This window comes from Crocodylus siamensis, chromosome 1, assembly GCF_052110815.1.
Source record: "Crocodylus siamensis isolate JL-2025a chromosome 1, ASM5211081v1, whole genome shotgun sequence".
Classification (NCBI taxonomy): Eukaryota; Metazoa; Chordata; order Crocodylia; family Crocodylidae; genus Crocodylus; species Crocodylus siamensis.
This window is the reverse complement of record NC_143395.1, coordinates 74788613-74805874: the sequence shown is the minus strand read 5'-3', so window position 1 is coordinate 74805874 and position 17262 is coordinate 74788613. Positions and strand designations below refer to the sequence as shown.

Sequence of the window (17262 nt, the reverse complement as noted above, 5' to 3'; positions counted from 1 at the left end):
TGTCAACCTTTACTCTTAGCCATCCTGTTTATGGAGAAAAGCTTGAATATATGAAACAAATGTAATCTAGTGGTTCAAAAACTGTAAGAAAAAGAGTTTTCATTTTTTTTAATCTCATGATTTTTAAGTTAGTTTTACAGCTTTTGCAGTCTGGGTATCTGGAGGAGGGGCAAGACTGCAATGTAATGTAATGCAACCAGCCACAGAGTTTTTTTTTCCTTCCCACAGTAAGTCAGAATCCCAGGGGAAAGCTATTTCTCAGACAGTGAAAGTTCAATATCTAATAGGTTGCATGCAAAAGTATGGTACCTTCAGGATGGACTGTAAGTAATAATTGGCCTAAATATGGTCTTCTTACCAATTTGTGGTATAAACACATTGGCTAGATGTGACTTTATGGCCTTGCTACACGTTCAAATTAAAGCTGAATAAAAAACAACTATAGAGGAGTTATACATTTTCAAGCACTAACTTTATAGCTGGTTGGCTCTTTTTCTAGTTGGATAGTTATTTTTATGTGTGATAATTACTTTGCTGGCTGGTGGCTGGTGTAAATTTATGATGCGACTAACCAGTTAATTGTGTGATAATTACTTTGTACGTGTGTCTGGTCTTAATTTTCATGTGTCACCAGTCTAAATCTATTGCATGATTAACAGGTGAATTGTATAATATATGTAATCTGTAGCAGAGGCCTTAAATACATAGATTTGAACTTCAGAGAAATGATATAACATTTCAGATTGACACCGCAGTGAAATAAATATAGGAGCATGTATATCATAACAATTGTGGCTGGGTTTTCATGGTGTCAAAGATGCCAGTGCACTGATTTAAGCCTGTTTCACACTGGAAAGTTTTCCTTTCTTATCAGAAAACTAATATCCATTTATTTTAAAAATGAAACATTATATTCTGGAAGATTGTTATGCAGCACCTTCCAAAGTAGAGGAGGAAACAAATCATTAAATTGGTTAGTTGGTAGGTCCTCTAGTGTCATCAACTCCAATCCCTGCGTTTTATTCCTAAATGTGTACAGGGTCCTGTGTATATTAAATCCAAGTTAATTATGTGATGCTTTTCTAAAGCAGCAAAATTAGTCACCAAAGACGAGTCACTGTTTCTCTAATTCTTTCATATTCTGAATTTATCAGAAGTTTTGTGACTACAGACCATGATGTAGCCTGAAGTTAACCTATTTACTCTTACATAGGTGTATAGATTTTAACAACATAAGGCAGTATTATGATCATATAGGCTTAATCCTTCAATAAATTAAACATTATAGGTTCACCTGTAATCTAAATATTAGATTAATAATATTTTGGGTCTTAAAAACTTATATTTACTCTACCTTAAAAGAAAGAAGTATTTTAACCATGCTAAAACATACCTTTATATACATTTTTAACTAAAGTAATAAACTCTTTTGAGCATCAAATGTGACGGAAAAGAAAACTGATATATGAAAAGAATACTAAAGGGAAAACACTATTTTATTTGTATTTATCCAGAATATAGTAGTTAAAACAGTTACCTCAAAGGAAAATTCTTAAATAATAAATATTATTCTGTCATCAGGCTAATATGTTTAATAGGCTTCTTCTGTGGTCTTCATTTATTTTCTTCTTTAAAAGCCACTAACTTAACATGCATTTTTTTTCTGTTAGCCATCATTACAAAGTAATTTTATATCCAGTAATATCCTGAGTACATTATAATCGAACAGGGACTGACTAGCAGCATAATCAAACAGGTTTTCTTTGATTCTCAATTGTCTATCATTCCTGTACAAATATAGTGATTTAAAGGATGGACTAGCATGATTGCTTCTCAAAATACTTGTATTATGTCAGGCTTTCCATACTAACCGGGGAGCGTGTTTAGGTTTCTCTTCGAGAGAATTCTTACCATTCCCCCTACTCTCCTTTGCTTCACAATTCCCCCCAGATTGGTAAACTTGATTATACTCTGTTTGAAGAAGAACTGGGAGAAAGAAGGGTAGAAGCATATACTGGGATATTCAGGGGAGGAATGCAGATTCCTTATGAAATCTCTATTCCTCCCATTGGCCATCCAGAAGAGAGTGGATTCTCTCTCTTCCAGAATTTAAATATCTGTCTGTGTATTTGAGTGTCTTTTTGTCTACTTGTCTCCAGTGATATAGACATAGTACAGATAGTACAGGAGTCAACTTACAGGATGCTGCAGAGCTGACCAGTTATCAATTTAGGGGGGAGGGTTCAATATTGTTCATGTGGTGCTGTGAAAGACTAATAAGGAGAAAGAGGCAGGGTGAAGAGAATCTAATTCACATTTTGGTTAATTATGGTGGGAACTATTAACCCTGACACTAGACCCACTTCAGAGCCTGGTGTTTAAAAAAATCTGAAGGCTGAAGCTTACTAGATCAACTGTGTCCACTACATAGTCTTGGTTCCATGGGTTTACTCACATGAGTAAGAGCTTGCAAGGTCAGGCACAAAGGACTGTAATGAGAAATTATAAAGACTTATCACTTCTGAGTCATTTAAACTTAACTAGCCAGCTGCTAATTTTTTAACAGTTGAATTAAACTAGAAGTGTTACTGGGAGTGACAATCATAAGTACCTATTCTGTTGTCAAGAATGTATTTCACCAGTGCATGCATAAGACATTTGATGTTGTCAGAATCAGACAAGCTGTTCGTGGCCACAGCAGTTTGGGCAGATTCTGGGCTTCATTTGGTAAGTGGTGATCTTTTCCTTATTTTTTATTGTAGTTATTGTTGTTATTTCAATTATAAAGTGTTTGATAAGCCAGATATACACTGTACTTTTCAGAGATGTGGAGTGTAAAGTATAATGTGGATGAAGTAGCATACATCCAACAATAGTTTTGAGCTATAGATGACTTCTGTAAAAATTATGAGTATACCAGTTGAAAACTTTTTATTGGCATAATAATTTTAAGTCAAAATGCTCCTTTTCGAAGGAAACTCTCAGTCACATAATCATTTCCTTTTGAAATCTGTCATATCTGTACAGATAATATATCCTGTATTTTGTTAAAACTATCTTTCCAATGTAAGTGGTTATGGGTTTTGCCCTTTCACACCTACAACAATTTGGGCAATTGGAAGGAAGCAATGCAGGAGAGGCTAAATTGATCTTTAAGAAATGGACTTGAAACTCAAGAATCTCCCAAATAGGCCCTCAGTTTGAAGCTTTTATGGATTAATCACTTATCTTAATCACTGCTGGGAAGTTTGTTGAATCAGAGCCAGAATAAGTACTTTACTTATTTATATAATTCATGCTCATGTTCTTGAGCACTTACACACCAGTGTTGACTCCTATATGGACACTCATATCATGTTAAGATTATTTTTGGGAAAACTAAACTAAATTTTTGGGTGGGGTTTGTTTTTTTGTTTGCTTGTTTTTGTTAAGCTCAATAAATCAAAATGAGTCTCATTTAAACAATAGAGTTTTTCAGAATACTCTAGAAGAAACAGTGATCTTAAATCTGGCTTGTTTTTGTGTATTCTTACTCTTCATTCATTTCTTGGAATGAGGTAGCTGCTTTTTAAAGCAGAACATGTTTTAGTGTTTTGAAGAATTTAAGAAATTAATGCTTTTCTAAATGTAATCCCTTCCAAGAAGAAAAAAGGTAAAGGTCCTCACCAAGCATTTATTCTGTTAATGAATGACTGAATGATTTATAAAGTAACATTCAAACTAATTTCACTGAGGAGGTCGGAGCAGATCACATCCTGAATTCATTTCAGGTTAGGCTTGATTAATCTGTAACCTGGTATTCTACTACCATTGAGATTTGTAGCTTTCGAGGGTTTGTATTATTTTGTTGTGATTTTTTTTTCTTCCAAAGGTGGATTATTTTGATTTAGTTTGGGAAGTGAATGGAAGTCACATTTTTCTTTCTGAAGTCTACTGTTAATAAAGGGCAGTCCCTGCACAGGTCTTTCATTGGGTTTATTGAAACCTCTTGCTCTTGCCAGAGCAGGTGATGAAGGGACTATGTGAGCTCAGTTCAGTGAGCCATTGAGAAATAGGTTATAATTTTCAGGAGCAATAAGGGTTTGGTTTGGTTTGGTTAGGTCGTGAGTTGGAGCTTGGAGTTATCATGTAGCACATCACTCAATAGTGATTAAGCCTCAAAAGCTTCAAAAGAGTGACCATTTCATGAGAGAGAAAGGATACTTTGTCTCCTTGCACCCCTTCAGCTTTGTGTGTGACCTTGATACTGGTTTCTCATCTGTTTTTTAAAACAATGCAATTAGAAAGCTTTATCCTTTTCTATTCTGTAGTCTGAGCCCCTACAAAAAGCACACAAATCTATATTTGTAAGAAAGAAATGTTGATATTCAAGAGTGAAATACAGCTTTTCACCATTTTCATGCAAACGCAGAGGGCAGAATTTGATTTTATGCATCTAAACGGTAGAGTTCTACCATAAATAGCATTTTTGCAGTTGTACAAAGGTTGAGACCTGAGCATGCACAGTAAGCTATGCATGGGCCAGGTACACAGCTATGTATGCATACCATTATGAACACGTATGTGTGTCTAAGTTAGGAAAACAAAACTGGCTAGAAACCTGGCCACCCAGAGGAAGATTGAACCTTCACCTTTAACCACCATACCCCAAGTTAGGCACTACCCAGTCCCCTGTTCAGCACTCCTTTTGCAGCTGCCCTGCTGGGTTCCTAAGAGAGAGAGCTATGTGGAATCAGGAAGAAGAAAACAAAGTAGAGGGTATGCATCTCAGTGGGTGTGTCTACACGTGATATTAATGTGATGCAATAAGCTCCGGCACATTTCACACTGGAATTTATTGCTCACAGGTGCATTGTTTACACATGTGCCGGAGACCACAACATGTTGAGCTGGAGTGGCACAGCCTCAGCTGGCAGGGGGCCCAGCAAGGTCAGCCTGCCAACCTGGAGCTATTCGCCCCAGGAAAATGTGCTGTGGAGGGGCTGGCTAGGACACAAATGTGCCCCCGTATGGAGCTAGCCAACAGGCAGCTACTGGACTGTAGCACCCTCATGGCTCAGCCAGCCCTGTCACTATCTACACATGCTGCAGCAGGTAGGGTAGTACTTGTATCAGGATTACTCTTCTACGGTAGAGTTCATGAATTTACTCTGGCCTAATAGGGGTGCACATGTAGATAGTGGCAATTTACTGTGGAGCTAATTAGTTGGTAAAGCCTCTCTTGTAAATGCACCCAATGAGAGACAAACAGACCTACAAGAGATTAGGCCCTGAGTTCTACCTGTGACCCTTATTTCTAGTGGAAGTAGAACTTCCTCTAGCTATTTTAGCCGGTGACTCTTAAATGAAAACTGCAGTAGCTCAGCATCAAGAGTATTCCCAGGGTACACATCTGCAAGCAAGAAATACAGGGTTCCCCATTTGGAGTTGTCCTGCAGAATCAGGCTCCTGAGGCCCCAGTAGTGATAGGGGCCTGTCCCTGCAGGATAGTGAGCAATGCCTGTGATGCCCAGTGAAGAAGACTGGCTGTGCTGAGACACACCTTTGCACAACTGATCTTGCTCCACAGGCCAGGTCTCTTTGTAGCCTTTGATGTAGCAAGCTAAGGGTTCATTGTGAGAAGGATAACACCTATATGAGAGTAAGAAGTAGGAACTTCTCAAATCTCTCTTCAAGGCTATCTGTAATGTGGATTCAGGCACTTAACTGTTCAATTCACCATCGATTATGTGAATAGAGTAGGGAAGGATATGGGATGAGCCTCCTCATTGGGACTACTTGTAAGTGCTGCAAAGTCGGGGCCCAACATACAGTCTTCTAATTTAGTTGATGCTGAACACAAATTGAGCTGTCAGAACTTCCTGGAATGTATTTAGTTCCATTGTAATGGTAGGGTATATTCTGGCATACTTAGGAGGATAATATCAAAACCAGAGGATAAATGATAGCTGCACTTCAGCTTGCTTAAAGATTTCCATTCTAGCTCCCTTAATTTCTTGACTGAAAATTTCCAGACCTGAGTCTCTGAAGAAGGTAAAATTTTGTTTGTTTGGTTGGTTCCCCTGCATATTTGAGGGGAATCGGTGGTGTCAAAAGAGCACATAGAGGGAAAAATACACTTTTCTGATTAAAAAAAATCTTTTGCTGTAATTTAATCATTTAATCATCATTAACTACAAGATGAACAATGTGATGCTGCAGTTAGTAAAGTGACCAAAATGCTGGCTTTTATCCATAGATGCATCTCAAGCAAATCCAGGTATGTCAATCTCCCCTTGTACTTGGCCTTGGTGAGGCCGCAGCTGGAGTACTACATCCGGTTTTGGGCTCCAAAATTCAAAAAAGGATGTGGAGAAGCTTGAGAGAGTCCAGCGAAGAGCCATGTGCATGATTAGAGGTCAGGAAAACAGATCTTACAGTGACAGGCTGAGAGTCATGGGGCTCTTTAGCCTGGAAAAGTGCAGGCTCAGGTGTGATCTGATTGCCACCTATAAGTTTATCAGGGGTGACCACCAGGATCTGGGGGAACGTTTGTTCACCAGAACACCCCAAGGAATGATGAGGTTGAACAGTTATAAACTCCTGCAAGACCATTTCAGGCTGGACATAAGGAAGAATTTCTTTACTGTCCGAGCCCCCAAGGTCTGGAAGAGTCTGCCATCAGAGGTGGTTCAAGCACCTACACTGAACACTTTCAAGAGTAAATTGGATGCTTATCTTGCTGGGATCCTATGACCCCAGCTGACTTCCTGCCTTTTGGTGTCACAGGCCAGCTGGGCACTGTGAGTGTATCAATTCTCTCACAGGCCAACTGGGCGCTGTGAGGGTATCAGCCACTGGGCTGTTTGGTTCAGTTTCGGATCGAGGAGGCAAAGTTGGGAGTGAAGTAAAAGCAAATTTATTATAGCTTACACACACAGACCAGTTAACAGAAAGATAAATGCGATAAGCAGATAATGCAGTATTAAAGAGCTAATAGTAAATAATAGCAACAGATGATAACAACAGATAGATGGATCAGTTCTGTTGCAGGCCAACTGGGCACTGTGAGGTTATCAGCCACCAGGCTGTTCAAAACAACAGATAGACAGACATGGGTTGGCAACTTATAAGTAGTCCCTCGATGCCTAGGTACATGTCAAGTGATTCCAGGGAAGTCAGGTGTCCCCAATCAACACGGTCGGAGGGATTACCAGGGAAGGTCCCTTGATCAGGATCCCATCCTCACTCACATCGGGAGTCCGGGGTCCAGGGGTGGAACAGCAATGATGTTCTGTTCCCTCCTTCCTGCTGGTCACTTGATGCACATGCTTTTTATACCTAGTCTTATGCTAATCTGTTGGCTTTAGAGCCACTCATAATCATGCCCTATAGCTGTTACCCTGTGGGATTAAAAGCTGTTAAAAATTATCATAAAAGGTTACTACCTAGACTCGGATTTATCCAATAAGCAAATTACAATGCAGCACCTTTAGGTCTGAAATTGACATTGCTCTAAGCCCTACCCCTTTTAGATTTCTCTAAATATGCTTTCCTGGAATGTGTTGGGTGTACCAAATGGTTAGATCCAGTTTTGTCATCAAGGCTGAACCCTGAGCAAAAAACCATTAGGTCAGCTATCTTGCAGCTGCAGCTTTGCCTATGGGGCCCAAACAGTTCCATGAACAGTTAATTTATCATTTTGGTTAAACTTATGAAAAACAAGTTACATTTACAGGTTACGAATGTACAAGCTTTATATTAACTAATATTACCTGTTTAGGCAAAATACCAAATGCCTCTAAGAAGCACATATTTATTGCTTATTAATCCCTTTGGTTCTGACCATCCCAGGGCTGGACTCGATGATCTTCCGAGGTCCCTTCCAGCCCTAATGTCTGTGAAATCTATGAAATGGCTGTAGCACCAAAATGGTATGGTGTAGAAAGCTGAATTTGCTAAGGAAATAATCATCACTAATGTTCCTCTGAAATTGGGCTTTCATCTGGCACAGTCAGCAGCCTTTGGAAGTCGCACATCATGCACATGGAGTACATTTTGAAAAGCCCTACCTCATTCGCTAATTGTTTGTACATTTATGAACTCTTTTTGGCAAGCGCAGAGTTATAACTATTAATAAATGTTTTCTTTGTACAATGCATAGCATGGGATCTACTGGATACATTCCTTCTACTGATATTAATATAAGCATTTGTTTCTATTTGCAAACTGTGCTACAGGTACAATATGTAGGTACAATAATGTAGGTAGAATAAGTTTAAACTATTACTATTACTAGCCAGAGGCATCATATACCAAAACCTGTTGCAGTTCCCTCATGCTTTCTCCCTGGGACGTCAGTTTAAAATTTAGAAGGTATACTTGTATCAAAAGCCATTTATCAATTTCTCCTGTGCCCCACACCATTTACAATATTTCCTGTAGTTTTGTGATCTCCCCAATCCTTTCTGGTTGATCCCACAGGAAAGTTATAATCTTGAATTTATGATAGTCTGCTGGAAGGAAAATGACTGTGATGTCACAAACCACCTTTATTACTGCACAACAGGATCAAGGTAAATCACAGAATATGGAAAGAGAAGTCGCTTGCCTTTCTGCAACACTGGTATCTTTGATAAATTGATTTAAGTGTCAAGAAGTGTTGGGCAATAACACAAATAAATAGATTTAAGTTTGATAACTTTTATGAGTGGAACATTTAACATCCATACCATACAAAGTAGTTTCTTATTTTCTGAAAGTGCACTTGAAAATTTCTGTGTGCTGCCAGGCTAAATCAGAGTGCTGTTAGTTCTATGGAAGAACGGAGACCAGAGTCATTATTTAGGTGTATACATATTTAAGAAAAAGCTCTCTGTTATGAGGGTGTAAGTTGTAGCCATGTTGGTCTAAGGACATAGGCAGACAAGGTTCTTTGGATACATTTGATATTTTTTGTTATAACAACTGAAATAGTTGGAAAAAAAAATTCTTAGCCAGAACCACCCATCCTAGCCTTCAAACAAGCACCGAACCTCACTGACCTCATCACCAGATACAAACTTCCTATGGCCCAAAACACACCAAATGGATCCAGACCATGCCATGACAAGAAATGCAAAACCTGCCAACATATCTCCAGTACCCCCACAATTACTACACCCCACAACAGAACCATCAGCATTCCTGGATCTTAAAGCTGTACCTTCAGAAATGTAATGCATCTTATCCAATGCACCAAATGCCCCATGCAAAATATGTAGGAGAGACCAAACAACAACTGTGCACCAGAATGAACGCACGCTGGAAATCTATCAAAGACAAGGATACCCAGCTTCCTGTGGGGGCACATTTCTCACAAGAAAACCACTCTGTCTCCAATCTCTCAGTTGTAATCCAGAAAGGGAATTTACAAAACCTTTTCCACAGACGAGTCTATGAACTCATTTCATCAACCTCCTGGATACAAAAAATCAAGGACTAAATATAGTCATTGGATTTATGACACATTATAACCTGCCTGACATCTGACTCCCCAGGTACCTCTCCACTATTTACCTCCTACATTCACCCCCCTTCCCATCTACCCAGCCTGTCTCTCATACACTGACTCCTCAGTTTACATCTTCGCTAACTGCCTGTCTTGCCTGCAGCCCAGCCTCTGGCTTCTTTACTATTCAGTCAGTCCAGGAAGAGCACACACCAACTGTTGATGCTTCCTCAGCCTGACGAAGGGTTTTTAAACCCGAAAGCTTGCTAAGAAAAAATGTTTCCTACTATTTGAGTTGTTCTAATAAAAGATCTCAGATTTACCAAAAAAACCTTGTCTACGTTACAGGGGCACTCTTCATTAGGGGTAGTTTGAAAGCCTCATGCTATCACTTATGCCTTAGTATGGCACAGGGAAGAAGAAATCTCCCTCTTCTCTCACACTCTAACATGGGACTGAAAGGCAGAGAAATTTGGAGTCGGTAAAACACGAGAGGTGTGGTGACACCTCTTGTTTCTTCAAGTGAGGAAGTTGAGCAAAAGCCATTGGAGGTAGCTGCTGATATGCTTCAACCAGCCTGATAAAGTGTGTCATATATCTGGAAAATGAAGTTTTGGAGGTTGAAAAAGTTTAATATAATATGTCCACATAAAACTGTGTCATTCCCCAGGAGAACCAAATGGTGTGAAATGATTGTCTTCTTTTTAATAGATTTCTGGATAAAGCAAATAAAAACAATTGGCAGATAAATGTTCTCATAACACTGATTTATAATTTTACCATGAGTAAGCTTATTGCAAAAATTTACAGTGGTATCCTTGCACATGTTCATAACTTTAGATAAAAGATGAAAATTTTAAGAGATACAGATTTTATAAACAGTTGTTTTGGTACATTCTTAACCTGGCTGCTGATGGTGCTTTTTTAGCTTCATGTAATGTAGGTCCATTATTCTAGAACTTCTTTCAAGAAGTATTTAATATATCAGCATAAGTATATATAAAGATGAAAACTGGATTAAATCTGAAGAGATGAAGGGTACTTTAATGGATTCTTCTGTTTTATTATTAAGATTATAATGAAGGAAAATATATATCTTAATTCTGACATTTATGAGGTGAAACTAAATCTTCCTTCAAAAAATCATACCAATATAACAACTTAATTGAATTTGGCTCGCTGTACTAAAAATCAGATAATATCATACTTGTATATATGAATTAGTATATGATACTTACTTAAGCTATTCTGATTTGCATCATCAGATGACCTGGCCCTGAGTATCCATATTGAATCAATAAAGTAGGAAAGGCCCCATCAACCTAGGATGCCTAGACCAAGCCAATACAGAGTCATGACCAAATCCCAAACTACTTTTCCTCTGGTTACCCAGGTTACCCGTTCACATGGAATCTGAAGACAAAGACTCTTTTTTGACTAATAAAGAAATGGTGATGCTTTAATTAACATATAGTATTTTTAAGACACAGATGTATTTGAGATATATTCCCATTACTTCTGTAAACTGGCAAAATTTCAGTGACTTAAGTGAAAGTAGGGCTAGGCCCCAGTAGGAAATAACAGTGAAAATCTCATGTGGTTACTGAGTTAAAAAATTACTACAATGTAGACTAATGGATCCTCAGTCTGCATTACACTCTCTTTGGAATAGCAAGAATCTCTTCAGGCAGAGTCGAGAAAGAAAAGATAGACTTTTTAATCACCAAGAGAAAGATGAGTAACATATGTTTGGTTTGTTAGAAATAGGAAAGCCAGCAAAGGGACACAGAGGGGGATGACATAATTCATCTTTGCAACTCTGCTCTCAGCAGCTGCATTTTGGATTGATTTTGCACAAATCAGTGCCAGATTATTGTCATTGCTGTTCATTTCTTGATATCTGTTTGCTAGAATGATTGTTCTTGAAGCCGACTATCCTTTGAATGGCAAGTTGTATAGTGGAAGAGTCCTAAATGTATGGAGAAGAGCTCTGTATGAAAAAAATATTTCAGTCCACAGTTTTGTTACTTCTGTATTTATTCAATATTTTTCTCTAGATTGATGTTTACACTTCATCAGACATAGCTTTTAGGCATTAGTACCCTGAATTCTCCCCTTAATTTGTGGGGGATAGGCACTGATCTCTTCATTTCTGATGTGTTCAGAACTGTGGAAATAAACATTTTATGAAGTAAATAAAATCTCTTTAACATTATACAACAAAATGGAGTTTCATTTTATGGAACTACTTAAATGAACCAATTGGATAGGGTGAGTTCCTTCTGTTAGTTTTACTCGAGGCAGCTGTGTTTGGACCCAGACACTGGATCCATGTTTGAAACAGCACACTTAGTCTTTTGGCCTCCCTTGGAATGGGGCAGGTTCCAGTGACTGTCTCTGCTTGGGCCCTTCAGACATGCTTCTAAGATACAGACTGCATCTCGTGTCATCAGTGAAGCATAAGAACCATAGTACAGTTGCTTTTTGCTAACAATACCACTACTATATCCCCAAGAAACCCCATTCTTTCAAAAATCCTTATGCACATTCTCATTTTTAGTTTAGCAGTGATGTTTCAATGACTCAGGGCAACAAATTCATAGAATCATAGAAAATGAGGGTTGGAAGGGACCTCAGGAGGTCTAGTCCAGCCCCCTGCTCAAAGCAAGACTATCCCAAACTACTTCATCTCAGCCAGGGTTTTGTTAAGCTGGGCCTTAAAAACCTCCAAGGATGGAGATTCCACCACCTCTCTAGGTAACCTGTTCCACCCTGTTAGTGAGAGAGTTTTTCCTAATATCCCACTTACATCTCCCTTGCTACAACTTGAGACCATTGTTTCTTGTTCTGTTATCTGTCACCACTGAAAACAGTCTAGCTCCATCCTCTTTGGAAACACCCTTCAGATAGTTAAAGGCTCCTATCAAATCCCCTCTCAGTCTTCTCTTCTGCAGACTAAATAAACCCAGTTCCCTCAGCCTCTCCTCATAAATGTGCCTCAGCCCCCTAACCATTTTTGTTGCTCTCCACTGGAGTCTTTTCCAACTTGTCCACGTCCTTTCTATGGTGGGGGACCCAAAACTGGACACACTACTCCAGATGTGGCCTCATCAGTACAGAAATTAAAATTAAATCAAAAGCATGCCAAAAAAAAAGAGAGGAATCAAGCAGTTGGTCTTGAATAGAAGGACTTTATACTATCTTCATTCAGGATGTTTGGATTAAAGAATGTCCTAGTACTTACATGTGTTTGTTTCTATGCTGCGGCTATAAGAGAACACAAACAAATGTTAAAATTGAAGGTAGAGTGACTAAATAGATATGTAAAATCCTGTCTCAATGATTTTAGAAAATGAGAGAGAAATAGTTTTAGACTATAAACTCTGTTAAAAGGTTGAAAAGTAATCTGAGGAAAAACACAACCATTAAGATTTTGAATAAAACCTGGACAAAAAGCTGTAGTTTAGATACCACTGCATAGGAACAAGAAGAAGGAAGATAACAAGGTACACAACATGTACCTTTTTAGATTACTATTTCATGCTATTTGTATAATTGTTGCTTTCCAAACTATGATATAACACTGGGTTTTCTGATTCATTTTCCAACATTTCATAGGCCATCCCAATTTCACCACAACACACAAACCTACTTTCAGGTAATAATTATTGGCAGGTGCTCTAGACCCCCGCTAGGGACAGAAATGACACACAAACTGGCATAAGTGATTGGAAATTGTTTCAGATCTGTAACACAACAGAAGTTCAGTGCATATAAACTGTTTTCAAAATGCCCCAAACCAATTTAAGATAAACCTGGATAAATATAGTATCAGACCTAACTGCTTTAGGCTAAACTGGTTTATTGAACTTCTGTGCCAGATCCCTTCAGATTCAAGTTAACTTGTAGTCCCCCAACCTCCCAGGTTGTTTTGTACCTCCCTGTAAAGCCCACCTTCTTAGGGTGGGTGCGCTTAGCCATGGCCCAAGCTGTCTGATCCAGCAGAGCAAGGAAATGTGCTCTAGTGCCCCTTGGCTTCTGGCCTGGCCCCTGCAAGCATGTGGCTGCATTTCTGGAATCAAAAGTGAATGTCTGTTCACTTGCTTATTGTTTCAGTCGACACAGTTTAGGCTAATCTGTGAATGTTGAATTGATTCAGCTTCAGGCTTTTTCACTATCTGTACTTAGCCCTAGTGTCTAAATCTAGAATAATTTACACTTGATGAAAACATAATTCCCTCAGGCTTGGAGGGATGCAGTATTTTTTTCCAAGGAAAATTATGACTTCAGAAAAGAGCAAGTGAAAACTGCGATCTAGCACTGTTCTAGTCGAGTGTTTTGCAAATTATTTTGCGTTGAACCACACAAAAGTAATCAACACCTGTTTTTGGATTGCATTCTGCATTCTTTCATGTGTAGGAAACATGTTCTTTGCCCTTTCCTCTCAGAGAATGGTTTGAGGAGATCTAAGACTATACCTTGCTAATAGCTCCTCTGCATGGTACGGTGACTTGGGACCTCCTCTGTCTTGGAATCAACGTGCTTTAGGGGAAAGGCCTGTAGGCTTCCTCCTTCTTTATCAAGTTGACTTTGGAGCAGGATAAGTGGGCAATCAAGACTCTTTTTCCCTTTGAATAGTTCCTCCAGAGTGAAATACTGTAGCCCAAGATCCTTCCCCATACCTCATTTTATGGCTTCAGTGGGATTCAACCTCTCCCCCAAGTTCTACTATCACCTTATTAAATTTTCATAGTCTCTATTACGCTTCAGAGTGCATCATGCATACAAGCATATGAAATTCAAGTGGTATTTGGGTCAAAGGTAGAAACATCAGAACATGCATTTCAGTTAAGGAAAAGTAAAAAATGGAAAGAATCAAGGAATGCTATAAAGGGTTGCAAGCAGTTCAACAAATTTCTGTCAGAGAGCCATAGGGAGAGAGAGGAAACAGGCATCAGACTGATCTTTCCTCCCATCTTGTTCATATTCCTCTGGGGAAGGAGAAGAGAAGAACTCCCACTGAAGTCAGTGAAAAAATCCTTCCTCTATCACATGAGAACCAGATCAGGCCAGTGAATTTTTTGATAAGTAAAGTTATGATTTTTATTCTCATTTGCAATGAATATCTTCTGATATCAGTATTCCATTTATGGGGAATGATTTCCCATACAAAAGAAATCTTTGCCTCTTGCATAATTTCTTGACTATCACAACTACAACATTAATCTTACACTTAAACAAAAATAGCATACTTGGAGAGATGCCACTGCATGGAAAACAAGGGACAGCTTGGCAAGCTGTACTTTAAGGAAATGGTAACACTGTTGATCCACCTTTAATTCTAATGATTAATAGATTCATTAGATTGTTCCATTCATTTTTAACCTAAACTTTACAGTACCACAGTGTAAAGTGTCACTAATTTGATTTTGTTTTATTTCAGCTTTTTAAAGTATACTGTTGGAACCAAAAAGTATTTTATACTCTGGTATGAAGTTTGTTTTTATTTAGGTTTTCACCCTAGGGACTAATTCCTTTGTGGTCATCTTTAAAATTAGCTGTCTGTTAATAATGGGCTAAATGCTTTAAGTAATCAGCTGTTCATAGAAAAGCATCAAAGAACACCTACAGTGACTTATGGTAATAACCATCAAACTGTCATAGACTAAGGTGACAAGCAAGAATGCTTGCAAGAAAAGAAAGAAGGCAATCTTCTGAAAAAAGGAAACAAAATCTAGTATTTATAAAAGAGACTCTAAAAATGGTTAATGCTAAACGTGTGATGTTTATGCCAATTGAGTGAGTCAGATATGCTTCAAGTGAAATACTCTATTATAAGCAGCCTAATGTCACCAGTGCCTACAGGGACAGGTTGCTAGCGCTCCATGAACGTATACAGGAAGCTTCTCAAAAGAAATTTCCATTATGCAACACTAGAGCTTTAAAGAAATCCTCCTCTGTTGATCTGGTTTGTGCTTGTTAAAGACTTGAGTCATAGACCAAGTTTTTGTTATATATATATTGATACTATATGGATAGGGAGAATGTCTGTAGTCCTGCATATTAATTTGCATTAAGCTATTTGTTTTCATATTACACCTCACAGAGCTATAGTAATCCAAGTTACCATACATTTAATAAATATTTTTTAAAACAACCCAGAGTTGTTTGCAGAGTTTTGTAGTGTGTTTGTGTCTAAAGGATGAGTGTTGTCTCTAAGGACCTCTAAGGCAAATTTAAGGTTGTGTCCAGAGGATGGGCAGAGTGAATAAAGTGGGGAATACAGCATAACTACCAGTGAAAAGTGAGCATCATATACCATTAAGCAGGCTTTGCAACAAAAAATATTAAAAAAACAGCCATCAACCAGCCAGATGACTAAAGTATCAAGAAAAATCAAGATATAAAGGCATTTCATGTTCAAGAAGGGAAAGTTTCATCCTTTCCATATGTAGCAAGAGAATGCTACCTAACCGGCAGCCCATGGCCTGCACACAGCTCATAAGTGGGTATTACCTATCTCAGGCTCCTGCTTAGCTGCCCCTCATACAATCACTCCTGCCACTGCTTCCGTTGGAGTCTCCAGCTTCCACTTCCTGCCCCTGGGGGTGTCCGTAGCCCATGTGTAGTGTGGCCCTTGACTACACAGACATTGGACAGCACTGTAGAGTTACATTCTGACTTTACATAAAACCTGTGCTGGCTGCTATAATCAAAATTTGGTTTAAGATATGGACACATTAACTAAGGGGTACCAGTTAGCAGAGTCACACTCAAACTCAGATCGCCTCCATGTTTTATACAAAGAAGTTCTAAAGGCACATTGATCCCATTTAAGCTATGCAAATGAAGTGCGTAAGAATCTTGTTTCCTAAAGGATAAAGATTCTGGTAATTAATAAATGTCTAGGAATATTAACAGATTTCAACAAGGCACCTCACAATCTCTCATTCAGCTAAGAAAGAATGGATCAATGGGGGGAAAAAAGGAACTTCAAGAAGATATTTAAAATAAGATTTGTCCTTATGATCACCAATTTTATTTCATGACTAATTCAGTCATTTGTAGCTCATCAGAACAAAAGGTGAGTTTTTCTGCTTCTTTTATTATATGAGAGTCCTTTGTGCAAGGCAGCTTTCACTGAATGCTTGAATAACCTTCTCATTACTATTCAGCCAGGACTCGAGCAAAGAAGCCTGGCTTCAAGTGTAAAAAGATGACTTCAAGTCTAAATCTGCATCATAAGATAAGCTAGTGAATGGTTTTATTGCTCTAGAGTGTAGTTTCTAAGACCCAAATCCAACTCCACCTTTGGACATGTAAGTAGCCTTATGCGGCTAACTTTATTGGGATCTATTATATGACCATTCATCCATTTTTTAAAGGAAAAAACAAAAACATTTTTGTGGGTAGAAGCAAGGGCTGGAAATCAGGGTACCCTCCCTTGCCAGGTCAATGCCTGTCTCACTGAGATGCACACAATCTCTTGTTTGCCCTCTTTTGAGCCCCATATACCTTCTTTTATTTTCCAGTTTCAGTAGGGGCAGTGTTGGTACTTTGTTGGAAAGATTAACTTTGTTGATTAACTCCTTCTAGGTCATGGGGTTTGGTACTGAGTCTCCCTGGACAAATGCCAGGGTCAGCAATGTTTTCTGACACAGCTTAGGTTGAAGATGGAGCAGCACTAGGATCCTGCCATCACAGCTTCTCCCGGCTCCTACTTCTCCATTTTACCCAGTCGTGGATATGATATGGGTGAAGCGACAGTCACAGAGCAGCATGAGGAAGCCCCC

General features: G+C 38.7%; 1 protein-coding gene across 2 annotated transcripts in view; it reads left to right on the top strand.

Moving 5' to 3' along the window:
* EPHA7 (EPH receptor A7) overlaps positions 1–17262 on the top strand; it is a 209752-nt gene that overhangs the window by 121572 nt on the left and 70918 nt on the right. The gene's annotated exons all lie outside the window — the stretch shown is intronic.